The sequence below is a fragment of the Ceratotherium simum genome, chromosome 11 (assembly GCF_057802395.1).
Source record: "Ceratotherium simum simum isolate JZ-2026a chromosome 11, ASM5780239v1, whole genome shotgun sequence".
NCBI lineage: Eukaryota > Metazoa > Chordata > Mammalia > Perissodactyla > Rhinocerotidae > Ceratotherium > Ceratotherium simum.
The window spans coordinates 13,340,161-13,348,790 of NC_141910.1; positions in this window are offsets into that span (position 1 = coordinate 13,340,161).

The following is an 8,630-nucleotide window of genomic DNA, read 5'->3' on the forward strand; positions in this document are numbered from 1 at the left end:
GGTGCATGATCCTTTTAATGTTTTGTTGTATTTGGTTTGCTAATATTTTGCTGGGAATTTTTGCATCTATGTTCATCAGAGATATTGGCCTGTAATTTTCTTTTTTTGTGTTGTCCTTGTCTGGTTTTGGTATCAGAGTAATGTGGACCTCATAAAATGAGTTAGGAAGCTTCCCCTCCTCTTCAATGTTTTGGAAGAGTTTGAGAAGGATAGGTATTAAATATTCTTTGAATGTTTGGTAGAATTAACCAGTGAAGCCATCTGGTCCTGGACTTTGTTTTGGGGGAGGTTTGTGATTACTGTTTCAATCTCCTTATTAGTGATTGTTCTATTCAGATTTTCTATTTCTTCATGGTTCATTTGGAAGGTTGTATGATTCTAAGAATTTATCCATGTCTTCTAGATTTTCTAATTTGCTGGTGTATAGCTGTTGTAGTAGTCTCTTATGATCCTTTGTATTTCTGTGGTATCCTTTGTAACTTCTCTTTTGTTTCTGATTTTATTTATTTGAGCCTTTTCTCTTTTTTTCTTAGTGAGTCTAGCTAAAGGTTTGTCAGTTTTATTTTTTCAAAGAACCAGCTCTTACTTTCATTGATCTTTTCTATTGTCTTTTTAGTCTCTCATAAGGTACTAATCTTATGAGACCATCATTGTATATGCAGTGTATCATTGACTGAAATGTTGTTATGCAGCACATGACTGTAGTAATTTCATTTCCTTCAGGTATATACCCAGAAGTGGGATTTCTGGATCATATGGTAGTTCTATTTTTAATTTTTTGAGGAACCTCTATACCATTTTCCATAGTGGTGTACCAATTTACCTTCCCATCAATAGTGCACAAGGTTTCCCTTTTCTCACCTTCCTCGCCAGCAGTTGTTATCTGACCATTGGTTTTTGCTGCTGGCCACTCAGCACTGGTGAAAGCTAGGTTGGCCTTGATGGTGAAGCTCCATAGTATTGAGCCCATGCTTAGCCTCCATTCCTGCTGCCATGGCCACTCAGTTCGTGAACTCATTGTACAAAATGGGTACAGAGGCTGACTCAAATTCAGAGTAGATTATCTTGTCTGCTCAATTATTGAAAGCCTCATCCACTGTGGAGCTCTTCTGGTGAGCATTCATATGGCACACAAATATCTTCACATTCTGAGACCATACGTCTTTCCCAGACCTCCTTGTCCCCAGTCTTCTAGTTCTATTACTCTTAAGTCTCTTGTCTGTCTGGCCAGACAGTTAATCACTGCTTATTAATTGATGTACATTCATGCTTCTCCTTCTAGGCAAGGAGGAAACAGAATGTACCAATATAAGTTCTGCCCACCAGGCACATTTCCCTTCATCACTGGTCCTTAAGGGCCGCCCTAAATGGGAATGTAATGCTGCTGTGTTCATTGCTAGCTACTGATAGTATATCGTCTGGTGCCAGCTATAAACTAGCTTGTGATTTTACTCTTCAGTCAACTGGTCACAAGGTATTCCCTAAGAGGCCAAAGGTGTGGGCTGAGGGATAGTGTGATGTGCTATGGAAATAGAGAACTAGGTGAATTACTTTGAAATATACCAGGGGCCGGCCCGGTGGTGCAGCGGTTAAGTGCTCACGCTCCACTTCGGCGGCCAGGGGTTCGCAGGTTTGGATCCCGGGCGCACACGAATGCACTGCTTGTCAAGCCATGCTGTGGCGGTGTCCCACATATAAAAAATGTAGAGGAAGACGGGCAAAGATGTTAGCCCAGGGCCAATATTCCTCAGCAAAAAGAGGAGGACTGGCATTTGATGTTAGCTCAGGGCTAGTCTTCCTCACAAAAAAAAAAAAAAGAAATACATCAAAAAAAGAAAAAGATGAATTGGTGGATACATAGACGAATGGGCAGAAGATAATGTACAATAAAACAAATATAGCAAGATGTTAATTGTAGAATCTAGGTGGTAGGTATATGGATGCTCACTGTACAAGTCTTTCAATTCTTCTGTATGTTTGAAAATTTTTATAAAATGTTTAAAAACAATAGGTTCACTGGGAATATTGACCCCTATTCATTCAACTGAATTGTGCCTCCCAGAGCTGTTAGAGCCAATTTTGTACATATTACTCCTGCTTGATGATGAAGTGCTGCTAGGCAGACCCTACTTCAGGGCATGGTAGATTGAATGACACACAGTTCATGATGATAATTCAGCTCTCATGGTAATTTGGTGTACTACAGTCAGGTATTTAATCTATCAGCCTCTAGCAAGCTATAGTCTCAAAATGAAAATAGTGATTTTCCCAGTAGGATTTTGTTTTGCTCCAAAATCCTAAGGGGCTACACTATGATTCTTCTATCTAGACTTTTTACAAGCTTTACACAACATCTCAATCTGCCACAAATACTTTAAGCGTCACTGGATACTTTGGGTCATAAGGGCTGGATGCCAGAGCAGCTTAGACAAGCTGAAGCATTCTCCTATTCTGGACTTGACTCAAATCAAGTAACCCTTCCAGGTTACTTAGTCAATGGGTTGGAGCACAAGTTACTCAGTAAATGTGGTATATGTTGCCTCAAAAATCCAGAATGATCTGCTATATATTATACCTTTTTCTTAAAGGTAGGGATGCAAGATGGTTTTTATTTTGCAACTTATTTTTCATTTTGAAGGTGACCTCTCAACATTCACCAGGCCACTGGATTCTCAGACACTTCCTTGAGGTGACACCTTGGAATTTTTGTGGGATTTCCAGCCACTCTCTAGTATGTATATATCTTATCAGGGAATTGAGGATGCCTGCTACTTCCTGCTCTCTAGCCCTATCAGAATGAATATCGTCGATGTATTGGATCAAAGCAATATCCAGTAGGATGATGAGAAAGTCATGTCCATAAAGACCAAATTATGACCCAATGCTGAACCTGAAATAGCTCTGAGCCAGGAATTATACCACTGACCTTCCAGATGAAAGCAACTGCCTCTCCTGTTCTCTGCTTATTGGGAGATAGAAAAAAAAGGCAATTTCAAGATCAATAGCAGCCTACCAGGTACCAGGGGCCATGTAGATTTTTCTCCGGTAAAGGGATCACATTTGAATCAGCAACTACAATTGAAGTTATCACCTGATTAAGCTTATAGTAATCCAACAAAATTATCCAAGATACACATCAAACGGGTGAATGAAATGGAGATGTGAGAAGAATCACCCCTTATAAATATTTTAAGTCTTTGATGGTGCCTAGTCACTGAAATTCCCCCAAGGGATGTGATATTGTCTTTAGTTTATAATTTTGGTAGGGAAGGGAATCTCCAAGAACTTCCATTTGGTCCTTTCTACCACGATAGACATGATTTCAGGGGGCAGAAGACAATGTATATTTTTCTACCAGTAGCTGAATATCTCCACGCCAACTATAAACTCAAGAACTAGGAAAATAAACACAACATAGATTTGAAGACCCATTGGGCCACTATGAGAAGAATGGTAGCCAAAACTTCATCACCTAGCTCTCATAAGCCCCACCCTGACTGATGGACCACAGGAGAATTCAGGTTTCTTAGGGATTAACTTTGGTTTGGAGCCAGTAACTAATAATTGCTGAGCGGTCTGGGTATTTCTCTTTCCCCAGGCTCAGTTACCACGGTAAATAGGCATGAGTCCCTCTGGGGAAGACTAGGAAAAAGAGTTACTCTCTCTATCTAAGTTATCACAGGGTTTTTCCTTAAGGGTTCCTGATCTCTCCTTCATTCAAGGGGTTCTGGGACATTGGACTGATTCAGAAATGGAAAAAGAGTAAGAGGCCATGACTCCTCATTGTGATGGCTTATGTCAGGACTCTTTGTACACCTGAAGTTTTTTTTTTTCCAGTTATAGAGTTTAATTAGAACCTTAGTGGGCTGTCTCTTTTGGCTCTGAGTACCCGTGTTATGCTTTAACAAAGTTTCCTATGGGTCAGACTATTCTGAATATCACTCTAGCCCTGCTGCCTATTATGGTAGCCACGCTCACCTTTCTCTGTTGTTTAAGTGCCACTCTATGGCCACTGCCACTCTGGGATATGATTATCTCCACTGACATCAAGGAATGCATTTCAATAACAGAATACTCGCCTTATCCCCAGCCTACAGAAGACAGTTACTGTGGTTACTTTTAAAGATATAGGGCTCTTCTCACCAGTGTATTTTTCTATGCCATAATGAAGGGAATGTCCTCTGAGCCTTTTTGAGTGATTCAATTAGGAAAGGGGTGAGTGAGTGATAAATCCACATTTAATAAATCCACTCCAAAATTCCAAAATACCAAAGTCTTTGGATTTCTCTCTATGATACCAAAGAGTTTCTGCTATCACAACTCCTGTAGCATAAGCCACACCAGGTTTCAATCAACCAACCAAGCAGTTAGATCCTCTAAAATTAAATAAATTTAGGCCAATGTAAAATTGTGTCCCTAATCTCTTGAACTCCATGTCCACATATATTATCCATGTCTTGTTGAGATAAATTAGCAAAATCTTGCAATTCTTTTGCTAAGTAACATTTGACTTTGTAATTGGTCCCCTGGGACATGGGACAATATGACTCTACTTATATGTCTGGATATAATGAGAGGGGATAGGAGGGGTATGAGGAAAACTGGCACTCACTTGCAAGGAAACTGTCTCAGGTGAGGCCATAAGAAAGTCTTCAGCGAGGGCAGGAATAGGCATATCAGACAAAGGGAGAGAGGGGGCTTCTGCTTTCAAGAGAGTCTCAGTGGGGTTTGAGGTACTTGGTATCATCCAGATCCTCCCATTTCCCCATTCCAATTCTCATGGTACTGTCCTTTCCCAATTGATGACCTAAATTCTACCTAAAAGATCAGACAAGACTATGGGTTCAACCTGTGTTGATCCAGCAAGCCACTCAGCCATGGGAGACTACACCAGGAGATTCTTTTAGGGCAGCCATAGGACCTTCTTGGTTCTCTAACCATGCCTTGAAACAAGAATTTAAAACACAAAAACTTTCATTTTCTTTCTTTAAGCACAGTTAGAAATAGCCAGCTCAAGCCACAGCCCTTTTTATTCCTTATGCCCTTCACATGGTCTATCACAGCAGCCACTTTGATCACTAAGGCATTGTCTTCAATATGTACTTCACTCCAAGTAACTACACATGATAGTTGAAGTAATTGTTCACCACTGTGTACCATTCACCATGCCAGCAACCCATTCTCTGATGTTAAACAGATCATCACAGCTTTCAACTCCAACCAGGTCAGATAACCAATCCCACCTTCCCATTTCACTGAGGTAGTATTGCCTGCAATCACAGCTGGTATTGGTCAGGGTTATTGGTTTTAGCCAACAGAATCTAGTCTAGCATATTTTAATAGAGAGAGATTTATTACAGAATATTGTCTTAAGAATTTCCATGAAATTTTGAGTGATAATGCAGCCAGGAGAAACATTCAACCTCACCATGGAAGGTCCCAATGGAAACCCCTCTGCTGCCACTACCTTTTATAGACATGTATGAGGCTGGGGACAAAACAGTAGGAGGAAACTCCAACACAGCTTCCCCCAAAAGAATCAAATGCTTCTACCAGATGATATGTATGGCCACTTCTCACATAGCTCACTTCTAGCATCTAATCCCACACAGGTGTATTTACTCGGATGAACTAATCGGGGTCTGGGATTTTGTTTTAGCTTCCCATCCTCACTTCTATGGGAAAGCATGCTAGAAGGGGGATGCAATAGATATTGAATGACCCAATCTTCATTCCTGCAACAATCAGAAACACTTTTTGCCCAGTAAATATACTCCTGAGAGTCCATCTCGTGGAACCAATAGCACTCCCATGTAAGGATCTGTGTAAGGGTGTCTATTACAGATGCGTTTGTAGCAGTAAAAATCCATAAACAAAGGGAAGGCCCAATACTAAGAACATGGTTGAATTCATTACAGTCCATGCACATCTCTGAAGGCTATTATTAAAAAGAAGGAAATAGAGCTCTACAAGGTTGACTTAGAGAGATTTCCTCAGGATGCTGTTGATTGAGAAAAGCAAGATGAAGAACAATGTATATATGATCTTGTTTTTGTTAAAAAAATTAAAATAAAACCATATATAATGCATATATGATTATATGAATATTATAAAAACTATAGAAAAATATACACTAGGTTTGTAATATGGGTTATCTGAGGAGATAGGGGTGATATATGTATGAAGGAAGGGAGGACTATACCAAGGGGGGAGGAAGAAAAGAAAGAAGACTACATTTATATATATTTATTTTATTTTATTTTATTTTTAATTTTTTATTTATTGCAGTAACATTGGTGTATAACATTGTATAAATTTCAGATGTACATCATTATACTTCTATTTCTGCATAGATTACATCATGTTCACCACCCAAATACCAATCACAACCCATCACCACACACATGTGCCGAATTATCCCTTTCACCCTCCCCCCTCCCCCCTTCCCCTCTGGTAACCACCAATCCAATCTCTGTCCCTTTGTGTTTGTTTATTGTTGTTATTATCTACTACTTAATGAAGGAAATCATACGGTATTTGACCTTCTCCCTCTGACTTACTTCGCTTTGCATAATACCCGAAATGTCCATCCATGTTGTCACAAATGGCTGGATTTCATCGTTTCTTATGGCTGAGTAGTATTCCATTGTGTATATATGCCACATCTTGAAAGAAGACTACATTTAAAAAATATGTGATGGAGGGGCCAGCCAGGTGGCGTAGTGGTTAAGTTCATGCACACCGCTTCGGAGGCCCTGGGTTCACAGGTTCGGATCCCCTACGCACCATTTATCAAGCCGTGCTGCGGCAGACGTCCCACATATAAAGTAGAGGAAGATGGGTACAGATGTTAGCCCAGGGCCAATCTTCCTCAGCAAAAAGAGGAGGATTGGCCACAGCTGTTAGCTCAGGGCTAATCTTCCTCACCAAAAAAAAAAATTACATGATGGATTCCAGGAAGGTGGCAATGGCAGCATCAGCATAGTTTTTAGTTTCTACAAACCTCCACATAACAACAGCAGAACAACTAGACAGCAAAACCAAAGCACATGGAAAATATTTACAACTAGGGTTTCCAGATTTAGCAAATAAAAATACAGGATGCCCAGTTAAATTTGAATTTTAGATAAACAATGAATAACTTTTTAGTATGAGTATGTCCCAAATATTGCATGGAAATAGAAAGGCTGGACCTAAATGGGGTGGGGTGGGGGAGACAGTGCTAGAAAATCCCAGAAAGCAAACCACCGTATTTTTTAACACTACACAAAAATAACAGAAGGGGGAGCTCTATGAAATTAGAAAAGCTTTCCTGAACTCCATCTTCTTTTTCAGTCCAAAAATAAGAAACAGAATAGTATCAAGGTCAAATCCCACACAAAATTATTATAAGAAAAAAGAGAGCAGAATAACATCCACAAACATAAGGAAAGCATGCCCAAAAGACATGCCCATAAAACAGATCAAAGTAGTAACCTGCTATTTCAAAATGAACATCGTTAAGAAAATGCTAGAAAACACAAAAAAACTACATAAATCAGAATTAGAAAAACTCAGAAATTAGGTGACAGAACTCAAGAAAGAATAAGAATCAAAAGGAGAAAATCATTTCATAAATGAAGACTAAATTAGAAAGAATACCAGAACAAGTAAATGCAACAGATGATACTGAAGAGAAATAAAGTGAAAAAGAGGAAAAATTTTTAAATCAAAAAGAAACAAAGAGAGAGAAAGGTAAAGGAGACCAAACACACAGGTAATAGGAATTCCTAAAGGAAAAAACCAAAGCAAAGGCTTAGAACAAATGCTACATCTATAAATTAAAAAATGAAAGAAAATAAACAACAAAAAAACTTTCCTAAAAACAAAAAAGATTTGAAACTGCATATTGAAAGAACATACCACCTAGTGGAGATTATTGACCCAGAACAACCAATACCACAACATATTCTATTAAAATTATTGGACTTTAAAGAAAAAAAAAATTCTCTAGACATCTAGAAAAAAGAGTAGGTAACTTTTAAGGAAAAGAAAATTAGATTATCATCAGAATTTTTGATGACAATGCTTTATGCCAGAAAAAAAGAGAAAAGAAAGAAAGTGTAAAACAAGATTTTATATCCCTCAAAATAACTTTCAGATATAAAGGACACAGACAAACTATTATCAACAGATGAAAACCAGGGAATATAATTCTCATGAGCCCTTCCTGAGAAATCTATCAGAAAAAGGGCTTCAGACCACCAAAATAAATAGAGACATTGACATAAGGACAGGTGTTGGGCATTCAATATATAATTACCTGTAGAACTACGAATAAATGAGAGCTAAGAGAGTATTATGTATAATGGGTATGTACTCTGACAGTGTAAATATGGTACGACCATCTTCTTTATTTTTACTTTTTAAAAAGAGCTTTGAGATATAATTCACATGCCATATAGTTTACCTGTTTAAAGTGTAAAATGTAATGGCTTTTAGAATATTTACAGAATTGTGCATCCATCACCACAATCAAATTTAGAACATTTTCATTATCCCAAAAAGAAATCCCATACTCCTTAGCTATCACTTCCTAAACTTCCCACCCAAATCCCCCAGCCCTGGGCAACCACTAATCTGCTTTCTGA